General features: G+C 33.4%; 1 long non-coding RNA gene across 1 annotated transcript; it reads left to right on the top strand.

Moving 5' to 3' along the window:
* The first annotated feature begins 11,132 nt into the window (after positions 1-11,132).
* Positions 11,133-13,308, top strand: LOC138319938 (uncharacterized). The gene is made up of 3 exons (XR_011208050.1): positions 11,133-11,263; positions 12,446-12,580; positions 13,179-13,308. It is a non-coding gene; the product is annotated as an uncharacterized lncRNA (long non-coding RNA).
* The last annotated feature ends 1,122 nt before the right edge of the window (positions 13,309-14,430 follow it).

The raw sequence follows: 14,430 nt of genomic DNA, 5'->3' as shown, positions 1-14,430 counted from the left end.
CGTTTTTGGCACCCTCTTGAGGTTTGATATCGTAAGTATACATCGATATTATCAATTAAGATATTAAAGAAATCGTCGTTTTTTCATACAAACTTCTAGTTAACCAATATTTAATCTTTTTGTTTGATTCCTTATTGCAATGAAGCTATGAAATCAAAATTAAATTAAGCAAAGTCTTATGCACCTCTATTATAAACGACAAATAAACATATTAGGGGTTCAAACATTACTTACAGAGTTTTGTGAGACTTAAATGCTTCTTACTTCGCAAACAAGTAAAGAAAATCCAGTATTACAAGAATATACGTTCAAGTATCTGTCCCAGGACACCAGAATGGCTCAGTTATTTCCTCTAGACAGAACACGACGACATCACCGTAACATATGGTACATCTGCTAGATATGTCGTGATGTTTACTTTTGTTTTCGGTTTTTATACTTTTTATTTTCAAAACAAGGCATTGTATAATGATCATTTTGTAATAAATATAAATACATTATTCATCTCATTCTTTCATCACATATTTTAATCTCTCTGGTCTGTGTTACTTACTTACAGCTGCTTTCCTCCAAATCATCAGCTGCTTTCCTCCAAATCATCATAATCTCAAGTTTTACATGCTTTCATATTTTTTTATATTCTGTAACTAGAATCTAGTATAGAATATAAAGCTGAGATATATTAATTTAATATCAAGTAATGAGACATCATATATCAGTTTAGGGAAAATATGAAAGAATAATGTCAAAATTTCATATTAGATTTTAATTTTTAAGATAAAATTTCATCAGCTGTTTTATCTAAGATTGAATTTTGTCTCTATATACACGATAGTGTGGTTGACTAAGGATAATTATTATCATACATGATTAGTGTTGCATTTCTTGATTTTTATTTTAAATTTTCATACTAGTAAATGAAAGTAATTATACAGACATACTTAATAATATATTTAAAAAAATATTCGTTTCTTATAAAAGTCAGGACTATTTAACAAATATTTTATCCATTTTTTAATTAAACAAATTATGGAATTTATAGACAGTGTATACTGAAATCCTGCCATAATTGTGCCCGACACATGTCAGGAAAACGACTTTTAATGAAACTTTGCACAAATATTTATCATGGTGCTGAGGGCTCGGAGCACACGACCCTTAATTTGTTGGTTCTATTGGTTTCACGTCCGATTAACTGCCAAGGTCATGTAAGGACGTGCCATGTTTGTTGGTGGAGAATAGCCGGAGTACCCGGAGAAAAACCACCGGGCAGCGGTCAGTACCTGGCAACTGCCCCCACATTGGATTCGAACTCGCAACCCAGAGGTGGAGGCCCTGTGACCCTTAATCTAATTGTTTTGCCAATCAATATTGACGCCATTCTCCAGCAGTAGAATCTAGTAAACTCTTAATTCAGTGTTATATATCCAAAACACAAAATAGTATTCAATCTAATCTTACAGTTTTACCAAACTTTTATTATTCAAAACAGCAACAACAACAAAAAATTTTGTACATTTTTTTCAAACAATTTATTAAAACGCATAATGCAAGTCTCCATAATTTTAGATAACATCAATCGGCCAAAGCATAAATATTCATTTCTGGACACACAATTGATCTTACGGTTTTTTCACAGCGTCTCACATAAAACGCGTTATGTTGAAATAAGCATGGCGGTTCATGGGCAGGATATTTTAATGTATTGATTTTGGCAACAGTAAGTTAAAATATAAAACTAAGCAAAAATAAGAATTTTAAACTCGCGTGTACAACAATATGATGCAGAACAGTAGATAGGTATAATATCAAGCGGTAAACTATTTTTTAAATTGTATGATAAATTTAATATTGATAAAACAATTAAGATCAAGTTTTATACAGCATGCGATGCGCAGTCTACCTTAACAAATGATAATGAATATATTCTCTCAGTACTTACACCTAATATTAATAGTGAAATGCCAAAAACATCGTCAAATAATAATGAACAATAAATGTGATCCAACATTGAATTTTGGGTCATTGGTTCCCATCCTCAATACTCCGGGGGTTATTCATATTGTCGTTATATCTACACTGGACTATGTCATAGTAAATCTGAAGGCAGTTCAAGAGAAAAGAACTGACAAATCACAGGCCGACAGAGACTTTCTTTGAAGACTACAGAGACAGTCACACAGTCAACTACAGAGAACCGATTTTGATATACACTAAATGACTATTAGAATCTTTCACTCCCTTTGGGGTGATCCAGGAGAATCAAACTCCGAGGGGTGAGATTCCTAAGTTGCCAAATACGAGGTTTTACCGAGTCTTTGACAGCTTAAGAATCTTATCCCGAGGTTTAAGATATCATGTCTCACCCCAAAAGGTGAATGAATTTTTATCTTTTACCCCGTGCTCCACTTTGTGTCTCTAATAAACGTGTTACTTAGGCAAGCGAGGATGACGTGACGCCAATGAGTCGCCGCCTTCGCTGTCTTTGTGACGTCATTTCATTGTTGTCGTGACGTTATAATACTATTACCGCGACGTCATGATACTGTTTTCATGACATCAAACCAGTGTTGAGCACGTGCGAAGGTCTCGTGTAGCTTGTCTTTACCATAGGGTGAGATAGAAAAATCCCACACTGGTAAAACTATGGATATCCCTGTCTGGATTGAGAGAACAAACTATCTCATCTGCTGTCGCACACAGACCCTTCAGTTTTTATATTGTATAACCCAGCGTTGGATATTAATAGAGTCATAGTAGTCCCTGAAATATCGAAGAATATGTATTGAATTAACATATATGTGGGATAGCAAAATCGTTTATAATTATAAGTATTAGAAACAATATAATTAGCCCTAAATTACACTGTACGGGTGTACAAAGAAATAGGCGATCGTCCGCGCCAAAGAAACAGGAAATACTGTATATTTTTCCATTTTAATTGATTAAAACGTTTGAGTTTCAAAATTAAAACAATGCTTATGGAAAGCATTGTTGTGAACCGTATTAATAACTCTTAAAATTATATGTGCCGTATTTTTCATAGTCACGAATCAAGAAGAGCTTTTAATATGTTATTAATTTCCAAAAGAAACCAACATTTTGAGAATTACAATACTTTCAATATATAGGTTTTAATTTTAAAACTATAAAAAAGAGCTGAAAATGATTTTTGGCAGTACTGCAAAAAATCATTATATTAACGTCTTCAGTGTAGTGAAATGAGTACATACGGCCAGACCATGAAGCCATATTGTTGGCCTAAATTTCATTGCACATTTTTACAGTATTATTAGTAATTGTAAAGTGATTTCTGAAGGTATGTTTTCATCTCAACATGTATAAGGCATAAAAAACAAGAATTTCTCAGTGCATAACCTATGTGTTCTAACTAACGTTTATAAGGCATTATATATGTTTGTCTGTCCATTTAAATGATTTTCACAGCTTTATTCATTAAAACTTTTAAATAAATAATTGAAGAAAAAATAACATGTCCAAATTTCCAGTTACGGCACATATAACTTTAAACGAAAGTCATGTTTGAAGAGATAAACACGAAACACGTTTTTGTTCCATCTAATGATATTTTAATGACATCGTCTTGTGTTTCTGTAACAAATGACGTGGCGCATGAAATAAGATCTATAAGATGTAGGATATGATAATACAATGGTATGGAAAAATAATAAAAATGTACATGTATATATCGAACATTTTATCAGTCAGATTACATTCCACTGAACCATTTTACATACAGGAGGATTTGAAAACCTTATATTTAGACGTGAACAAATTTGCTTTTTTCACATGTTGTGCTCGTTCTTCGAGTGCTCCAATAGTTTCCAAAAGTAAGATATATGATTCACAAGGCTTCATTAATCGGTCAAAATTAAACATTAGTATGCCAAAGTTAAGCAATTTTTGAAAACGTTAGTAGTGTACCAGACTATCGTAGCTGTATGAAACAATTTGTGTTTTTAAAACCATCAAAAAATTATGCAAAATATACATAATAATTCCCAAGAATATTGTGTATTTGAACAATTTGTCATTATGGCAATCGTCTGAACAGTGTTTATTTCCCATGCTCATATAAGTATTTGATTCTATAAAACTAAAGGCGAGCAATATTAACAACATTGGAAAAAAAAACTATTATGCGCTTTTAATAGATCAAAATGCTGTTTAATGCCAGATAATGTACCGATATTGGTTAGATGAGATGTGAGTATCTGGTATCAGATGACAGTTCCAGCCTCTTCTGAAATGTTCTAACAGCCTTACCACATATTTCACAATCAGAAAGCCATAGCCGACGACCGTCACTGGTAGGATACTCTTTATTGAGGAAGGAATCTCGTCATTCATATAGGTAATTTAATAACTTCAAAATATTTTTAAGATAAACGTACCGCTATTTTCATACTCACGAATCTAGAAATAAACCCTTTGAATTTGTTATTTACCACCAAGAACATTTTGACAACTATCATACTTACAATGTTTTGATTTAACAAGCACAAATATGAACTGTCAATGATAATAAATATATTTACATCTACAATACGGTGAAATGATTACGTATACTCAGATCATGAAGTTAACGTTTGGTCTATAATTGTATTTTTACACTTTTACAGTATTATCAATAATTGTAAAGTTATATCTGCAGGTGTTTCCATCTAAACATATTCCGTCTTCCGCATAAAAATATCTTGTGAGCGCAATTCACTTCGCCCCCCCCCCCCCCCCAAAAAAAAAAAAAATAAAAGAAAATAAAATAAAAAAAAAGACGTTACGGTCACAAACACATGACGTCACAATCAATACCTACCTGCAAAAGCAGATAACACTGTAATATGCAAATACAGAATATATGGCATAAAAGGCAAGAATTTTACAGTACATAAATCAAGTACTATAACTAATGTTTTCAAGTCATCATATATATTATTTTCTGTCAATGTCAATTATTTTCAAAGCAGCATAATTCATCACCTTGATGATTTTGAAAAGATTCATATATAACTTAATACATGCAAAAATATTCGCCCATTTATGGCACTTACTACTTCAACGTTATCATTATTTTTTTATGAAATTAGTAAACATATCTAAACCTTTGAATATTTGGGTACAACTGTTTTTATGAATGGCATGTTAAATGTTTCAGAGATATTTTAGGTTAGTTAATATTTTATATTAATAGTTTATATTAATAAGAAATGGTATTTATCACATAATCCGCCTTATATCCGGTAATTTTGCCCGTGTAATATTTTTGCGTATGTTACTAGTGTAATATGACCTGGAGCACTTTTATTGACTGGATACTCATTGTGACGTCAGACAGAAACAAAAACATGACGTCAGGAAAAATGACTTGACGTCAGGACTACAAAATGGCGGCCTCACATTGATTTTCGGAATACATTTTGACGTGAAACTCTTTTATATGTAGGTATTGTTTATGTGATAAAAAGTTATTTAAATTTGTATTCATTCCATATGAAATGAACACTCATGTAAGATCCTATATATATATATATATCATTTACATAATATACATGTGATTGCAATTCCAGGACATAAGCGTATCTTCAGTAGTCAATACCGAGCATTCAGGACCGAAATGGAAAATGCAGATAGGAAAGCAGAGCTGGTTTAGTATTATATTTTATTGGTGTGTTAAGATGATAACTGTGAATAATAGAATTCCTTTTCTATTTTTTCATAATAAGTTTCATTACTGAGTATTCTATATTTGCATAATATTATTACAGAGTTAGCTGTCCTTGTGGTTAGGTATCTATTCTTACGTCTTGTGTTTGCGAGCGTAACACCATAATTTTCGGAGAAAAACGACCTGAATTACGCCCACAAAATGATGACGTCACAATGGATACCTACACTATGGGAGCTAAATCTGTAATATGTAAAAGCAGAATAATAGGATATCAGGGATGCCACGACAAGAAAAGATACAATAGTGAAAGTGTATGGATGGATCCATCGCATAGAGAGATCAGGTAAAGCCAAATTAAATATTCTCTGATTTTTATTTTATTTCGGACAATGCACGTACATTAGTGAAAATAACATTTTTTTATCTTAGCTTTTGTATTTGATGTTTATTAATTGTTAATTTGAAGCTATAAGTAGTTGCATTTAAGTCGGCGTCAACGTCAAATTATGTAATTACAGAGAAAAGGGTGACAGCTGTAATTAATGACGGGACCGATTTCGTGTATTGCAATTTCACCGAACATTTGGTGAGTTACCGATAAATCACGAAAGTTTAGAAAGAATCTACAATAGTCATGCACAATACTGATCGGCAGTTTGACTAAATCATTAGGTTTGACTTTCAATGTCCACAATATAAAGCGATATCGATAGCATTTTTCAAATTTTCACATTTTGAATTTACGTTCGGAGATTAACGTGTAAAAAACATTGTTCTGACACGTGATTTACATGCTAAAATCAGACTATACTAACTATTTTAAAAGGATTATATAAATTAAAAAAATGAATAAAAGATTATAAATAAAAAAATCGTTGTTCTCATATTTCCATTGCTAACAATATCAGACAACTTATCCAATAACCTGATTTAGTGTAGTATTGAAATAATCATATATCTTGACAAAGGACTACGATACCCAACAGAGCCATATATCTAATTTTTCATATCACTAGCTTTAGATATTATTGATTGAACGTCGGTCGGTGATTGATCTAATATTAAAATATTGTTTCTGTCCATATGATGTTATATAAACCTTGTAGAATTTGAAATAGTGACCTCGGACTACGCCTTTGATCATTATTTATTCCACTTGAGCTATATAATACCATAACTTGATTTAAAACATATCTGTGGTGTCATCTATTGTTATAGCTTGAGGTATAGTCAGAGCTAAGTCTACTATTATCACCTACTAAGTATGTGGAATAGTTACCTTTCGCTGTGGAATAGTTTGTGAACTATTCCACGGAAAAAGGTAAATATTCCACAGTTGAAGGTAACTGTATATACTGGTGAACATAGCTTAGCATGTAGCCAGAAATACATCCTTTGTGATCACCGGTTGCTCCCTCTAAGGCCTGGCTGCATGTCCTATGTACACTGACATTAAACCTTCAATTCAGTCAGCCATTAAACACCATTGGCGACAAAGGTGGTCTACCGAAACAAACAATGAACTGTTTAAAATACAACCTACACTTAGTCCTAAACTCTCCAGTCAGAGAGACCGCAGAGAGGAAGTTGTTCTATCTCGGCTCCGGACTGGACACACATATTTTACACATTTCTATCTATTGAGAGAGGAGGATCCTCCTTCATGCCATGCATGTGATTCTCCTCTCACAGTGGAACATATTTTAGTGCACTCTATTGATTTTAAACAATTCGAGATAAGTATTACGATGTCTCCGACTTGTACACATTGTTCCATGTCTTGCGACATAATCGTATTTTCAACTATCTAAAAGAGATCGGCATTTTTAACAAACTTTGAACGTTGTCTCATCTTATCATCATATCAACGCAACACTCATCGTTTCATCAACATTGTGCAAGGGTTTTCTCATGTGTTTAAGCCAAAACTGTTTTATCCTATGAAACTCGTTTTGTTAAATCAACATTAACAATTTGTGTTCTAGTTTTTACTTGCCTTTTCTTCTTATCCTGATCTTTTAAAATGCAGTTTTGTTTATATCCTGATATTATTGCCTGCCTTGTAGTTTGGCTCTAAATGACCTTAGTTGTCGATGGGCCGTTTAACTCCAACAAACAAAGAAAACAAAGCATGGGAAAAGACTTTTGCCAAAAACGCTTCCAATTTCTACCCAAAAATCATCATTACTGTATTCCAATCTGCACACAGAGCTACATATATATGGTCATCCATGTTGAACAGTGAAAACTAAACTGAGTAACACATGCCTAGTTGATACAAATATATTTAAAAAATAAAATGAAATATGCACTGTGTAATAGACCTTTAATATACATTGTACGCACAGAGAGTGAAATGATTGTATCTATTACTATAGGTATCAAACTCCTGTGATAAACTAATGTATATGTTTACCTTTGTTGAAGACATCGAATGTGATGAAGATGAGATCGTTTGTGACACAATGTTTCCGGAGCCATTACTTCGAAAGAGGTTACACTGAGGTAAACAGGACTTCATTACTTTACACCAACTGTATTTCCGCGTAGACTAAATCTGACGGTTTTATGCGTCGCGACTTTTTTCGGGGAGATTTTTGGCACTAAATGACCCCAGTTGTCGATGAGCCGCAAACAGTCGGGGTGATTTAATTTTGTGATTCAGACTAGTGAGGTTCTAATGTGCCTATGTTTCCTACATTTTCGTGGCTATTAATCTTCAAGATTTTCTATCGTCCGCGAAATTTGTCGCACGCAAAAGCAAGATAATTTACAGTTTTAAACCATATTTCCACAGGACATATATTTGAAGTTAACAAAAGTTTCCTCCGGACAGATTCACACCTGGATATTTCGTCAACCTATTAAATCATTCTGAGTATACCTTTAGCATTGAATGTCTGTTTTGGGTTACCCGACCGACCCTAATTTTTTACCCCCGACCCTGATTTGTTATCCTCTTTTCTACGAATAATTATTAAAAGTTAGGATTTCGATCTCAGACTCTGGTTCCGGCCTTTACTTTTGAGTGAAACACACTAAAAAACAAAACAAACCGACCCCCCTTTTTGCCAATGTAATCCTGAACAGGCAAATATGTTTTTGGGCCTAAGCACAGTTTATTTTAAATATTTTCTGGCTAGTTGAATATGCCTTTAAAAGTATAAACAATTAATAACTATTAAATCAACAATTTATGGGTCATATAAGGAAATTTATAATAATATTGTTCTATTATTATATGGTATGTAACTCGGGATGTTTAATGAATGCTAAACGAAAGGAAGGTCCTTTTTGAAGATTTACAGGCAAAACTCACAAGATTGATGTGTAAAATTTTGTATTAATTAATGTGTTCAATGCATAGCTGAGTGACATTTCCTATTTCCTTTGTGATAGGTGACAACACAAATTCTTATACCACCTACCAAATTAGAAAGAAACGAGAAGCATTTTAGTGTTGAATTCATTGGAGAAAATGTATAAATATCAGATATATATTATTTCAATAATTTTCGTTGGGTGGATGTTTTACGGTTAGTGCATTTGACTATAGAATGTATTTATATACATGTACGTTTCTTTTTCCATTCGTGAAGGTTCCTTACCAACTACAAAAACAATGAGCATTCAGTGCTGCACATTTCTTAAGTAACCTTATTGACTAGCGTGATGATCAGGGATTATTCTTTTGTGTTAACAAAATACCAAACGACCTTGAAGGCTATCTAACAATTATTTTAAGTTTGGTAATTTAAGTAGCTTTACCTTTTATATAGATTTTAGATAATAAATCTAAGCTATTCTGTTATGTACAACAGGAGTAAAACCCCCTTCCATCATCTAACTTACAGAAAGATAACAAAGGTGTTTCCCATCTACCTTACATAAGTTGTTGCTATTACTACCGGTTGAATTATGTTTCAGGCAAGTTTGACAGATTCATCCCAACAATACCTTGAGACAGCCATACCAGCACTTGGGGACGTGTTCTGTGTAACGCCTAACTTCAGAATGGAACGTCAACGAACAAGAAGACATTTGGCCGAGTATGATTGTGATATTTTTAAATATCTATATTCATATTTGCTGCAGATGAATATGTGAAAAATACATGATACCAGATACATGTTTCTAGAAAGAATTGTTACCATCAGAAACATAGATAAAAAAGTCAAAATATGTTTAGGTTTTTGTTTTAAAGTTGTATGGTCTATCACTTTCGCTCTTTTTGTCATATTAAAAACTGTTTAAGTGTTATCCACATTTTTCCCCGTCTGTCCGAGGTTTAAACTTTCTATTTTTACCACTTTTTATAAAGTTGCAGCACTGGAAGTATTTTTAATTATAGAAGTAAAAATCTTTTTAACGTGTACACGTCAAAAATAAGCTCGAAAGATGCCGAATCATTCCGAACTCTTCCGAACATCGTCGCGACAATCTCGAAGTAACTCGAGAGTTGTGAAGCCAAATGTCAACAATTTTATTTTTCATAAACAAAACATGCGGTCGACCTCAGCAGACTGGATCTACAAAGAAAATAATGCTTGTACATTACAATATTTAATACACACAATATTGAATTACGGCAATGTGTGAATTAGATGTTTCAAATACTCGCTCTGTGGACATAAACAAGCACGATTTGCTCATATTAGCCAGAAGGAAAACGTAAACAAACACATGTGCGCTTACGCTAGTTACCTGGATCACCACGTGCAGGACGTGTGGACACAAGTCACGCGGTACGATTTGGAATGCCGACAAAAGCCGAAGGTACTGAACATGGCGGTGATTGAAGGCGCTGTATTCAAAACCAGGAATATATGATCCCTAGATTTCGGCGCTCTTATAGGCCGAAATATTCTTTTGGGGAGCTTAATCAATAAGGTACATGTGCATGTTCAAATATCAAATGTTTAAGCAATATATCGTTACAGTGAAAATTACCAGAAATACAACTTTTTGTTCAATATTCAAACGTTGATGATGCCCATATCTCGATACCAAGTGCAGAAAGAATCAAGAAAATGTTTCCTTATATTTACTACACTACCCTATTGTTTGGAGTCACAGCACACACACTACCGTCACTTTAACACTTTTATATTTTTGGTATCAAAAATCCTTCATCCGATAATATCCAACTTTGAATAAATTAACGAATATTTCATTAGGTGCCAGTCGCTTCCGTTTGTTTAGTACAAAATTATAAAAGGATGAGATTTATAGGATTCGTAGAGAGCAAAACAGATGAATATTAACACGTTACACGCTCTTTCATTTCCTCTTTTATAACTGCAAGTATCCGCTAATATTTCAACTGATCTTCGAATAGTAACCTTTAATAGTTTTTCTCATACACCACCAAGTAATCTTTTTCTGCCCCGAGCATGCATTGAAAGTGTATTACCATTTAACGTTTTTCATCTCATTAGGTTCACACATGTCGATGCCGAATTTGCATTTGTCACGTTTGATGAATTGATGCTTCGACTTGAGGACGCGGTTTGTGACGTCGTGGAAAGAGTTCTGAAGTCCCCCTATCAACAGATAATCAAGGAACTGAATCCTGTAAAAACTTACTTATCTTTGCTTATCTTAGAAATAAAACCAATACCATATAGTTGCAATTTCATAATTTGTAGCTCAAAATTTTGTAGACACTACCCTCACTCTTTTGTCCTATACTTTCACCTCATTTGTGAGAGGGAAGGCATATGAAGATGATATACTCAAGTATGCTTTAAGTGGCATAAACTGTTGTGATAAGTTAAAGCGTTGCATTACAGCATTCATTTATCTAATATTAAGATTATAACTCTAAATAGGGAAAGCTAGTCAAAGAAAAATAAATATTAATATTATCATTTCAGTCGTTTAAGCCGCTTAAGAGACCTTTTAAAGTCTTACCAAGAAGCTGTAGAATTTTTTAAGCCAAGCCCATCCTGTAATTAATGCTGCAGAAAATCTTGACCATCATCGTTTTCATCTGTTTTATTTAAGGAATAGATTTTTATTTTGTTGAGTTTATGAGGGTATAATGATAATGTAGCCCGTGTAAATTTTATGTAACCCGGAATTTACACGGGCTCCATTATCATTATATCCTCATAACCTCAACAAAATAAAAATCTATTCCTTATATTTACAGTTTTTACGTAAATGAATATTATTTATTCTCGCGACAGTTGCACAATTTTTATTAAAATACCTATATTTTTTCTCTGCCGTCATCGTCAACGAATTCGATTGAACAGCTGATTGGAATCGAGTCATTCATATATTCCCACCAAAAGTGAGGTCATGACCCCACGTTGCTACGCCAGCGACTATTCCCGTTACAATGGAATCGCCGCGCGTGTTGTACTATCATTATACACTGATAATGATAATACTAGAAAGCATGGTTATTGAGTCCATGTCAGTGCAAACTGTAAATATTGCATTTTCACAGTGAAATATAAGGTACATTAATATTTTTCATCCGAGTGAAAATATCGGTTTAGATGTATTTTCTCTCAATATTAACCAATAAGAATCTTTTATTCTAATTTTCACTTACTTATTCAACCATCTTTAAATTAAATACAAACATACGCTTTGGCAAACCATATCATATAAAGTATCAAATATATCACACACACCATATCAAATAATAACTGATATGCATTTGAACATTTCAACAAGTTATCATTTTAGTTTTTGTGTGTATGCTGAAAGACAAAATGAATATTGTGAGGATTTTTTTTACAGACAGGACATTTCGGAGGCGCAGGAAAGACGCCTCCTAGATATCATAAATGAGCCCGTTTTCTTGTGCAAATTCCCAGTGAAGTCTTGGCCATCCACACTCAGCTCTGTCCGGATGATAAAACACTCACGGAATCGGTGAGTATATGTGTTGATCTAGATCAAGTAACTATCCAGTAGGTGATGTTTTACATAGTTTGCTTGACCTAACCTTTTTGAAATTTCTAAATCAAAATAAGGGAAGTATGTTAAAAATGAACGTTTGTCAAGCTTTCCTATCTGCAATTTGAAGCAAAATTATTACTTGCAGTTCAGTGATAGAAAATGGACCAAATGGAAAAAGGGCAAAAGCAAATACTTACTGTCTATACTCGCCATATATGATAATTAAAAGCGACTTCAGGTCTTTACGCTATTTTCCATTTTCTTCTTACAACCAACCATCACTCATAATATTGCCTTTGATTTTATTATTAAACACAACAACTTGTGATAAAGGATCTTATTTCAGTTTCAATAAACAAATATATAGTCAAGTCATAAATCCACCGCCAGGACAATAAATGGACACTTTTCGCCAGATCCCTTAATTGCTTCGTAACCAAATGCCAATGGGAGTGGTTGTAACAAGCTACTTAGGTTTGTTGTTCATCGCATTTTAGCCAATCAGGTTGGTCGTAACAAGCTAAGGTTTGCTATTCGCCGAAAGTGATAATGTATTCACTTTGGTTGATAGGTAGACCTATTAATGCCTAATGGTGGCGAGATAGCTGGTGGCTACATGGTTGTATGGGACTACGAAGAGATTATGGAGGGTTTCAGGCGAGAGGGGACCAAACCTGAGGACTATAGATGGTATACGGATCCGGTAAGGTAAAATTAAATATCAGGGATATAATACAGGACCAAAACGATGAAGTAAAAAAATTAAGCATGAAGAAAAGTATACATGTATTTGTCAAACATTTTTACCTATCTTAGTTGTGAGTATCTGGTAATACACATTCTTCAATGTGTAGAATTAGGTAGAAAATTTAAAGTATGTTTTTACTTCATACTTTGCTGGTTTTTTTTCAATTTTGCTATAAACTCGAGAGTGAACTGAAGATAATAAAAGAAAAAAATGTTTGAGTGAAATCGTTTAACTCAGGACGTTACTTTAATAGGTTTCATTGTTAGAATTATAAATACGCACGAATGAATACCATACCATGTAAAGACTATCCATTCCCAATTTTATTTGATGACTTCCAGTTGAAGTGTGGTGCCTTCCCTCGCGGTGGATACAGCCTGGGGTTAGAGAGGTTTTTGTGCTAGTTGTTGGGCCGCTACCACATCACTGAGACAGTCCCTTTCCCAAGATTTATCGGGAGATGTTCACCCTGAAATAACGGCAACATTTACTGCCTGAAATATTTTCTTACATGGATTTATATATCGTGTATTCCAGAATGAATGAATATAATCTGTATCGTTAACTTTCGTTCTTACAGATCATAATATAGAAATTTATAAATAAATGAATGCCTTTGATTCGGATCATATGGTGTTATATAGTCCTTGTTGAATCTAAAATATTGACTTCGGATATTATTTAATTCTACAAATGCGATATGTAACATCATATTAGTCTTAACAAATGTCCATAATTGATAAATATCAAATTTATCGATATGATCAATGAAGATCCGTTATCGCCTGAATGAAGATGAATTATCCATTCCATTAGAGTTTATTGAATAAATTGGAACAAAACTCATTATAATATTGGTTTGATGCCCTCAGGGGTTGCTTTTTAATCGTTAGAATTTATCTGCGAAATGAAAATGTGAAATGCTGCCTCGACATAATTTAGAACAAGGACATAGTCATTCAGATCCCCCGCCAATGGAGATATCAAAGCTGAAGTAAGTTTGATTGTGGAGACTTATGTGTATGAAAAAAACACAGGGAAAAGGAAGTTGAGCTAAAGAAAGATGGAGTATAAT

This window comes from Argopecten irradians, chromosome 3, assembly GCF_041381155.1.
Source record: "Argopecten irradians isolate NY chromosome 3, Ai_NY, whole genome shotgun sequence".
Taxonomy (NCBI): Eukaryota; Metazoa; Mollusca; class Bivalvia; order Pectinida; family Pectinidae; genus Argopecten; species Argopecten irradians.
This window is presented reverse-complemented; position numbering and strand designations above follow the sequence as displayed.